This window comes from Clytia hemisphaerica, unplaced genomic scaffold (genome assembly GCF_902728285.1).
Source record: "Clytia hemisphaerica strain Z4C2 unplaced genomic scaffold, Clytia hemisphaerica genome assembly, whole genome shotgun sequence".
NCBI lineage: Eukaryota > Metazoa > Cnidaria > Hydrozoa > Leptothecata > Clytiidae > Clytia > Clytia hemisphaerica.
In genome coordinates, this window is record NW_027104233.1 from 559,883 (window position 1) to 570,600 (window position 10,718).

General features: G+C 35.7%; 1 long non-coding RNA gene across 1 annotated transcript; it reads right to left on the bottom strand.

Annotated features, from left to right (window-relative positions):
• Window positions 1–8,631: 8,631 nt before the first annotated feature.
• LOC136815963 (uncharacterized) lies at window positions 8,632–9,525 on the bottom strand. The gene is made up of 2 exons (XR_010847787.1): window positions 9,381–9,525; window positions 8,632–9,079 (listed from the first exon to the last, which is right to left on the bottom strand). It is a non-coding gene; the product is annotated as an uncharacterized lncRNA (long non-coding RNA).
• Window positions 9,526–10,718: the final 1,193 nt, after the last annotated feature.

Below are 10,718 nucleotides of genomic sequence, written 5' to 3' on the forward strand. Positions count from 1 at the left end.
GTTATTTTTTATCTAAATGACAAATAAAACACAGTCAATAATGACGAGAACTTAAAATAAAATAACTCAATGCCTCCTAGGACTTGTCTTTTCTTCAAGAACGAGTTATAGGAAGAAATTTTGAAATAGTTGTATGAAATATGATCTCAAAACCAAAATATCATGATGGCGGTACTAAACGACAATAAATAATTACATTCCAACCCGTCATCCAAGGAAGCAACAGAGGCCGATGGGTCTAATAGTTATTAGATATTAAAGATATATCCAAGACCACCAAACCACGAAGTGGGCGTAAGAAATTGAACTTTTACAAAATGGAGAATCATGACAACTCACTGAGGGATGCTGAAGCATATATTGATGATATGGCTGAGTATATCAAATCTAAAGAAGCCAAGGAGAACTTTAAAGAAAGCATCATTGACGAAATTGCATCAACTATCAAAAAGGACATTCATGAATTTGTTATGGAAAGTATTGCACCACTTAAAAAATCATCTTTTGGAAGGGAGTCCTTTTCTTTAGAAAGTTATGATCACAAAGACCTGATCCATCACATGGCAAAAGAAATAGATTTTCTTAGAGAAGAGTTGATCTCAAAAAATAAACTAATCGAAATGCTGTTATCTCGTAATGAGGGAAACACTAATGGTAATAAAAAATCAGAAAGTCAGAACACTGTTACAGAGGAAAGTAATAAAAAAGACAATACAAATGACAGAAAAGATAAAAAAGAGAAAGCCCTTTCTAAAAAACGCAAAAACGAGAAACCAGATGAAAGAAGAGAGAATACAGAAGAGAACACAGAAGAGAATTTGAGAGAAAGGAAAAAGGTGTATATTATTGGAGACTCTATGCTGAACGGCCAGAAAGAAGCTGGATTTAGAAAACTTCAACATGATGTAAAGATCAGACCACACCCCGGTGCAAACACGGAGGATTTGATCGATCACATAAAGCCTATTTTGAGAAGGAAAAAGGCTGATGTCATGATCATCCATGGTGGAACAAATGACCTTACGAGTAATGGTGAAACAACGAAAAACTTGGAAGCTATAAATCGCATTGCGAAGAAGATCTCACCAAGAACGAAATTGGTAATTTCAAACTGTGTTGTTCGTACTGATACTCCAGATGGTCCTGATAAAGTTACAAATTTGAATACAGGTTTGAAGAAAATGTGTGAAAATATGAAATTTGATCTTATAGACAACGGTAACATTACAGAAAGCCAGTTTTCAAGAGGTAAACTTCATCTTAACAATCATGGGAATTCTCGCCTTGCCCAAAATTTTATCAAATATATTAGGGACTTGGAATGACGCACGAAAGACACAAACTTAGACAAATTAATTTCTCTAAGAAAGAAGTCAAAAAACCCGACTATTGGATATCTAAACATAAATTCTTTTCGTAACAAATCTGATAACCTGTTTGCCCTTACTGGCCATCTTCTTGATATCTTAGTTATTGCAGAAACAAAATTAGATGCTGCCTCAACCAACGCCTCCTTGAAAAAACCCAATTTTAAGCTTCCTTACCGAGTTGATGTAAATAAAAAATCAGAGGGTATGTTGGTGTATATAAGAGAGGGTCTTGCATCTCGAAAACTGAAGATATACAGTAGCAAAGGCATACAGATTATTATATTTGAATTACGGCTTAAGAAAAACAGTTGGCTCATTCTAGCCATATACAAAAATCCAAAAATTAAGATTAAGCAATTCATTGAAAAACTGTCGGACCTCATGAATGAATTCTTAGGAAGATTTGATCGTTTATTAGTATTAGGTGATTTCAACACTGAACTGTCTCAAACTGACTTAAAACAATTCATGGATAGATATAACTTATCAAATTTGATCCAACAAAAAACTTGCTTCAAAAAAACAGAGGGAACTTGCATTGACCTTATTTTAACAAACTGCAAGTCTAGCCTTCAACATTCCCATGCTGTTGAGACTGATTTAAGTGATTTTCAAGAAGCGTTACTAAGGTCACTGCCAATAACTATGTTTAGAGAAGGCTACGAAAGTCTACCTCCACAAACCATTCAATATCGAGATTTTTCTAAATTTAAAGGCTTTGATTTTAATTTAGAACTTTCTCATACCTTAATAAGAATATTCCAACCGATAGATTATAGTCAATTTGAGCTAATATTTACTAATATTTTGGATAAATATGCCCCATTAAAGAAAAAGACTATCAGAGGCAATGACAAATCTCACATGACAAAGGAACTTAGGAAGCATATCATGAAGCGCTCTCGCTTAAAAAATGTTTCAAGAAAAACAAAACTTCCTGAGGATATCCAAGCCTATCATAAACAGAGGAATTTGATAGTAAAATTAAATAAAAAACAAAAAAAATCTTATTTTGAGAGTATAGATACTACCAAAGAAAAATCCCTCTGGAATATGTGCAAGCCTTAATTGAAAATACTAAAATTTGTTTTCTGAGCATTTGTTCTGTTGCTGGGGTGAAAAGTGGACAGTATATATTACATATCTCACCTACTACCTAGGTGTTAGCTTGGCCGCACCGTTGTGAAACGTAATTTTCTTTGTCGTTTTCTCAAGGTTGGAGAATCAAACTAACTTTCGGTTAGGACTGAACTAGACGGTTCCCGTCGTCGCCAACGCCGGTTAACGGTTTTGCTTGCACATCAAAAGCCTTTAAAATACGATAATGTGGGTTAATTCCTGACATCGTTTTGGCTTAAAATGCCGAATACAATAATAAAAATTATACTTCTAAACTTTCTACATTAGTCAAAATTTTCCCGTTTGTTGGCTTCACATGAGGACAGCTTAAGACCGGCGCGTATGCAATGCAACCAACATTGAAACCTTTTTAAATAATGTTAGACGAAGTTTAATCATCAAACAACAATGTTGGATTTTGTTGCGTGTGTTGATATAAAATAATTCGAAATCGTGCAACAAAAATGCCACACCTTTTTATTTGAAACTTTGTGACGTCGCAGTACTTTTTCATGAAATTGACGTCAGAACTTTTTTCTTTTACAAATAACAGTGTAGAGTCTTCTCTAATCCGAGTTTTCTACGCTTGTCAAACTTAGCGCGAGACTTTTTGTATCGAAGGTGGATAGGTTTTCCAGCCGCGGCGTTCAAATTTTAGAAACCTAAACATATGTTACTGGGCTAGCGTTACAGACATTTTTCATAAACTCATTTAGTATAGTAAGATAGGGGTCCCGATCTAGCTAGAAACAAATTCACTCATGGACTGAACCATCAGTCTCTTCCCTGAACTATAGCAGTGCATACCGAGTATGAGAAACGTTATCCGAAAGCAAAAAACTACAATTTATTAATACAGTTCAAAAAAGATTTCATCTTTGTCGTCTGTTTGCTGTCTTTTCTTTAACATCGCTGAAACTTTCCATTCAATCCATTTGACATTCTAACAATGGCTCTTCCTCCTCGCACCGCGTGTCGCTTAACCAATGATACCGGAAAATGAATGTTTGAAACTAGCCTGGATATCCAAGCTCAAAATTTATAAAATAAAATTTACCTCAACATACACAAAGTTCTAAAATTATAGAGCTTGGTCTCCCTAGAGAATGAAAGTGAAAACCCATGTTTCCTAGCCAACCCAGGGCAGCAAAACAGAAATTAATAAAAAGCAGTCTTACAAGATCTAAAACTATTTAAAACATCCAAAGATTAAACCAAAGTCCATAAAAAAGTTTGCATGCATTATCATGACCAACCATGTTTTCTTGGAAAATGAACTTGCCTCTGTTTTCTTCTTTTTCATGTTTTCATGTAACAGAAAGCCCTATCTTCACTAGCAACTGGAGGACTATCCTATTTTTGCTTTAGAATTGCTCAACGCCGTGTAGATTGGCCCTTACGGTTTTAGCGAAGTGAGCGCAAGCAAGCGGACTGCATTCTCTTAAACAGTCGAGTACTATTGCAAATTAGGAGAAATGCGGGTATTTCGCTTAAATAGGATGAATTATCCTAAATAAGATAAAATCGATAGCTTAGTTAGGAGAAATAGAAGAAAAAGTTGATTTTCTGAACAAATTCAGAGATCCGCGTCTTTATTACTCTCTAAATCAATTGTGCTCATACAGAAGATCATTTTAAACCAAAAGTTAGCTTCTTATCAGCGCGGAGTGAAAAAATATAAGCATGTATCCTATTTTGGATAAAATGTACTAAATAAGAGAAACAGTATTTTTAATTACTCTCTTTCCCGTAATAAAAAAGATGAAAAATTAAAAAGGTTTGAGTGGACGAAAAGTGTCGACAGCGTTCAATCGTGTCTGCTACAATTACTGTTTAATACATCTTAATTTCTATATCTTCAAAACATGAGTCAAGTTTTTACTAAAAGAATTAGATGTTTAACATCTGAAGTGTTTCAAGAAGCCGATTTGGAAGATATTGTTCAGCACAACCGATTCAGGTTCGACAATAATCTCCGTAAAAAGCCCTTTTTAGGGTTTTATTCTACAGTCAATGGGTATCATCACTTTCACGTGAGACCCTACTCATGCAGGATGACTTGTATGAGAGAACCAGAAAACAATTATGACCCAAAGGTGATCAAAATCCTGAAAGAAGATGGTACATGTGTTGGAAGGATGCCAGTTTATACCGAGTCAGCAGAATTTCGGAATCAATTTCGCTTAGCTCAGCGGAATTCCAAGTATTTTTCTGAACTACGCATGCGTACTACTTAAAAGTTGAATAACTTCTGAACGCACGCTGACTGGTGGATCAGACTTCACAAGCATACTATGCTGGCTCCAAATTTCTTAAATTTATGCAAAACTTGACGCGGATCTCTGAATTTGTTCAGAAAATCAACTTTTTCTTCTATTTCTCCTAACTAAGCTATCGATTTTATCTTATTTAGGATAATTCATCCTATTTAAGCGAAATACCCGCATTTCTCCTAATTTGCAATAGTACTCGACTGTTAAAGAGAATGCAAATCGCTCTAGGGAGACCAGGCTGTAAACCAGAACATAAAATATCAAAAACTAGACTGTGAAATAGTTCGTGCCTTTGAAAAAAAAGTTCGTGCCTTTTGAAAAAAAGTTCGTGCCTTTCGAAAAAAAGTTCGTGCCTTTCGAAAAAAAGTTCGTGCCTTTCGAAAAAATGTTCGTGCCTTTCGAAAAAAGTTCGTGCCTTTCCAAAAAAAGTTCGTGCCTTTTGAAAAAATGTTCGTGCCTTTTGAAAAAATGTTCGTGCCTTTTGAAAAAAGTTCGTGCCTTTTGAAAAAAGTTCGTGCCTTTTGAAAAACGTTCGTGCCTTTTGAAAAAAGTTCGTGCCTTTGAAAAAAAAGTTTGTCCCTTTTGCACGGTGTCGGGTAGATTGTAAATGAACAGTGAAACCGCACATGAAAACGAGGCCGAGCCTGATGAACAAATATCTAGCTTTTCCGCTCTAGCTATAAAAGTGCAGAAAGCTATTGGGCTATTCCAGAAATAGTGTGTACCTGTGTTGAGGAGTTAGTACGTCCAGGGTGGTTGGAAAATTAAAAAATCCAGGGTGGTCAGTAAAATACCCGGGGGGGCAGTGTCTTTCCCACTCCGATCAAAGATTTTGCTTGGCTGGGATTGAGAAGCTTTGTCCAGGGTATATAAAGGTCAGTGGTCTTTCCTGTCTTTTCAAAACAAAACATTCGAATCTTGAACTAAACATTCGAAAGCGCATTCGTTAATATGCAACGTCTTCTTTTTTTTTCTCATTTGTGCGGCATTTGTGTAATTCCTGTAATTATTTTTCTAATAATCAAAAGTTAGTTATGAATTTTTATGAATTATGAATTTCAAAGACAAAAAGCAGCTGAAATTTGTTTAAAAAATAAGTATACCCTGCTCACCAAAACTACTTATACGATTTAAAGGGGTTCTAATAAAAAAGTGTATGTAGTTTAAATCACCAGCCTTCTATCTAAGTTTGTTAACCTCATGAAGCTTCTGGTTATTTTTTTTGTCATTAACTATTTTCAAAAGGCACGAACTTTTTTCAAAAGGCACGAACTTTTTTCAAAAGGCACGAACTTTTTTCAAAAGGCACGAACTTTTTTCAAAAGGCACGAACTTTTTTCAAAAGGCACGAACTTTTTTTGGAAAGGCACGAACTTTTTTTCGAAAGGCACGAACATTTTTTCAAAAGGCACGAACTTTTTTTGGAAAGGCACGAACTTTTTTTCGAAAGGCACGAACTTTTTTTCGAAAGGCACGAACTTTTTTTTCAAAGGCACGAACTTTTTTTCGAAAGGCACGAAGGGCACAAAGGCACGCAAGGCACGAAAAAAATCACACTCCCTCAATCACAATAATCGAGACTTTAGGATAAAAAAATTGGGTAAACCTAAAATAGGTATTGCTTCAACACAGTCTGGAATTGGCGCGACCACGTCTTCCTTGCCTTATGGTATGGTACGGTCGGCAATTTAAGGGGGCCCTTTTAAAACAATAACGGAAAATGACTAAGTCCAAACACGAATCGCGGTAATTGCTACTTTAGGTTTGTCATCATTACCACATCATTTAGGCCACTTGGTTCCTTCCGATCACCGTCATCATCTTTAACACCATTGGTTTATCATATATGGGGAATATAGTCGCAATCAGATGAAAACTGTATCGGTTATACAATTCAAAAGAATTGCCGACAAATCCTAAAAAATCGTGACAGTGACCATTATTTCACTCGAACAAAATGATTGATATTTCCTTATCTTGCACGTTTGACGAAACATGACAAAAGCTGGTGTAATGGCATTCCATTTGCTAGATTTTAGCTAAAGGACAGGCCAAAAAATCTCTTCACAGTTGAGATATAACACAATTTTTAGGGTGATAGTCATCGAATTAATGACCATTTAAGGTTTTTTAGGGGATTTAAAACTTTTTTGGGATAAGATATGAAAAATATGATTCAACGAGCAGATTCTATGACAAAAATTGATGAAAGAGAGTTAATTTCATAAATTTTCATAGTAACGCCCCCTAGAATAAAAAATGTAAATTTCAAAATTTTAAGGGATCGAAGATACCGTGAAAAGCACAGCTCAAAATCATATATTTACGCTGTGCCGACGAATCGAGATTCTATTCATCGCGCAGTCAGCGAAGACAAAAGTAACCATGACGACCATCCAAGATCTTGGATGAGCGTCATAGTCGATATTTTTATTCCCGTCGTTGAAAACACAACTTACAAAAAGTCATCAATGCTTTGTAAAAAGAGTCAGTGATAGAGAATCATAACATAGGTTGTGTTCGTGTGATTTCCGATATATTTTGAAAAAATAATCCGGAAATCGAATATCTTATACGGTTCCGGACGAAAGTACCGGCATGCGAATTCTTGAGCATGCGCTATAAAAGGGAGAGATTAGTAGACGTGTCATCTCATTGCAACGCAAAGGTCGTGTACTTAAGATGGCGTCAGAAGGAAGTGCTGCAGAACAGAATCAAAATCTTGCTGCTCAGCTACAGACAGCAATCACTCAGTTAGTGGACTTTAGGCAACAAACTCAAGACACATTAAATGGTTTTAAAGAGTATCAAAAGTCATCAATAGCAAAATTTAACAATAGGCTTGAGAGAAAGAGAAAAATGGATGATGTGCAGTTTAAAAACATTGGAAACGAAGACCAGTACAACCATGAGAAGCGAGTGATGGAAAGCATGGACGATATCGAAGAATCATTGAACGAAAACAAATTAGAGGATGCAAAGAAGGCCTTGAAGTCTGGTAAGGAAGCTATTGCATTCAGAATGAAATTAATTAAAATTGCGGATAGAGAAGGTTGGGGATGCGTCAGACACTTCGTGTCTGATGACCTAGTATCAGGGGACGAGGAAGAGAAACGGTTAAAGAAAGCTATCAAAGCTAACTCGACTTCGAGAGACGCTAAGAAAACAAAATCTATTGCTTCATCATCTAATAATCAAAACAGAGGCGAGTGTTCGAGTTATTCAAATCAATCTAACAATGTTTTTCACAGAAGAAAGATTGAGTCTATTCAATGCTATAACTGTAGATATTATGGACATTATTCTTATAATTGTCCATATCCATCCTCAAGGGACAACGTAAAAATTCCAAGAGCAGAAGAGAGTAAAGAGGAGGAAAATTAACAGTATAACGAGTCGTAAACGATTTAACGAGTTTATCATTTTGAATATTTGTGTTATTTTATAATACTTTGTTAGAGCGACCACTGTGTCATGTACGTCGTGTTATTTTTGAAGATAACCATTTGCTATTCTATGATTTCAACTACCTCCATTTTTTCTTTCTTCCATTTGATTCAGAGAGATATTGGGAGCATGAGGAAACGGAACAGGTCTCAGTTGCCGGAAAGATTCGAGAACACGCAAAATTTTGGGAATTCGAGTTAAAAGCACCGTCCTTCATCTTAGATATCGTCAAAAACGGGTACAGTTTGCCATTCAAAAAGAACCCTCCCCCATCTTATTCCAAAAATAATAAATCGAGTCTGAGAGAGCACAAATTTGTCAAAAATTCGATCGAGGAGCTTGTCAAAAACAAATGCATTCGTGAAGTCGATTTCATTCCTTATTGCGTCAACCCCCTTTCAGTAGCAGAAAGAAATTCAAAATTGAGACTTGTTCTAGATCTTCGAAACGTTAACAAATATATTGACATTACAAAATTCAAATATGATAACATAAAAACTTTGTCAGATCTAGTTAATCCTGGGGATTTAATGTTTACTTTTGATTTAAAAAGCGGCTATCATCACGTGCCAATTAATGAAGATTTTCATAGATATCTTGGTTTTTCTTGGGAATTCAAGGGCATTACAAAATATTTCGTTTTCGTGGTCCTTCCTTTCGGTTTGTGTTCAGCCTGTTGGGTTTTTACGAAATTAATGCGCCAGTTGGTTAAAAAATGGAGAGGCCAAGGTATGAAGTCGGTTATGTATCTCGACGACGGAGTTGCTTGTGGTTACCCAGAGTCAATGATCGTAAAACATCGGGACATAATGGCACATGACCTTAAGTCGGCTGGTCTGACAATAAACGTTAAGAAATCTTCATTAGAGCCTGAAACAGAAAAAGAGTGGTTGGGTTTTAGAATCAACACAGAAGAGATGAAAATTTATGTTCCCCTTCCAAAATTGGAAGCTGTTCTACGTGTTATTGCCGAAATTCTGACATCCGATCTAGTGACTACAAGAAAAATAGCAAAATTAGCCGGGCGTATAATCGCCATGTCTATAGCAATAGGACCCTTGACAAGACTTTTCACACGCAAAATGTATAAATTCATCGACGACAGGATTATGCTCGGCTTAGCCTGGGACAGTAATCGACTAATTTCAAAAGAATTAAAATCAGAACTCACTTTTTGGAAATCAAATCTATCTGCGTCAAATGGCGTGGAATTCAACACTTCTCCCGTGATTACGAAAGTATGTTATAGTGATGCTAGTGAATACGCATACGGTGGCTTCATCGTTGAAAGATTAGGTAACATAATCGCTCATGGAATTTTTCTATATCCGAATCAAATACGAGTTCAACTTACAGAGAGCTTCTTGCTGTTAAAAACGTTTTGACATCGTTTGCAAAAAAAGTTAAGAAAAGATATGGTTCAGTGGAATTCTGACAATCAAAACGTTACCAGAATAATCAATTCTGGAAGTACAAAAGATCATTTACAAAGGCTAGCAATTGACATTTATGGTTTATGCGTTAAGAACAGTATTCGACTTTATCCTCTTTGGATCCCTAGAGACCAAAACGAAATCGCTGATACAATTTCAAAAAGCATCGATACAGATAATTGGTGTATAGATAATGAGACATTTAATTATATCCAAAGCAACTACGGTACATTCACAATAGATAGATTTGCTGACAATAAGAACACAAAAACAAAAAGATTTAATTCAAAGAGCTTTTGTCCAGACACTGAAGAAGTTAACGCTTTCGTAAGCCACTGGGGAAACGACTTTAATTGGCTCTGTCCTCCTATTTATCTCATCGGAAAAACTATCAGTCATTTAAAATTGTGCAAAGCAAAAGGAGTGTTATTCGTTCCAATGTGGAAATCTGCATATTTTTGGCCATTACTGACCTCTGATGGTACACATTTTAATAACTTTGTAAGACATTTTTTGCTTTTGGATCCTTTCTTTTTTAACTATGCTAGAATTAAATCTGTTTTTGAAGGTTTTGCAAAATTTTATTCCTTAGCATTACTTGTAGACTTTTCACAATAAATCCAGAGTTACAAAAATTCAAGTATTTATCAATCTATTTTTCTTTATTATTATGATCAAAACAACACGATGATGAGGACGTCAGAGGGAGCGAAGGAAGAGAGCAGACGCTTTGTCAGAATTATTGATCGGTCAGTGGACCGGATCATATTTATTCGTACCAATCGCTTGAGCGGTACAGGCATTTGCCAGCCCGTTGGTGTCAGATGAGCACAGCGAGGCATTAAAATTCGAGATTACTGAAGGAGTCAGTGGACTGTCAAAAACAACAGGTAGGAGAGATTTACTTACCCCCCTTTTTTTTTCTCAATCCCTCATGCTAACATGCACGGTTGCACATTATTAAAAAGATCATTTTGAAAAAAATTGTTTTTGAAATTTTGCTGATGTCTGCACTTTATTGCAAATTTTCGTATTTTGCTGATTTCTGCTGACGTCAGCAAAATTTGAAAAAAATG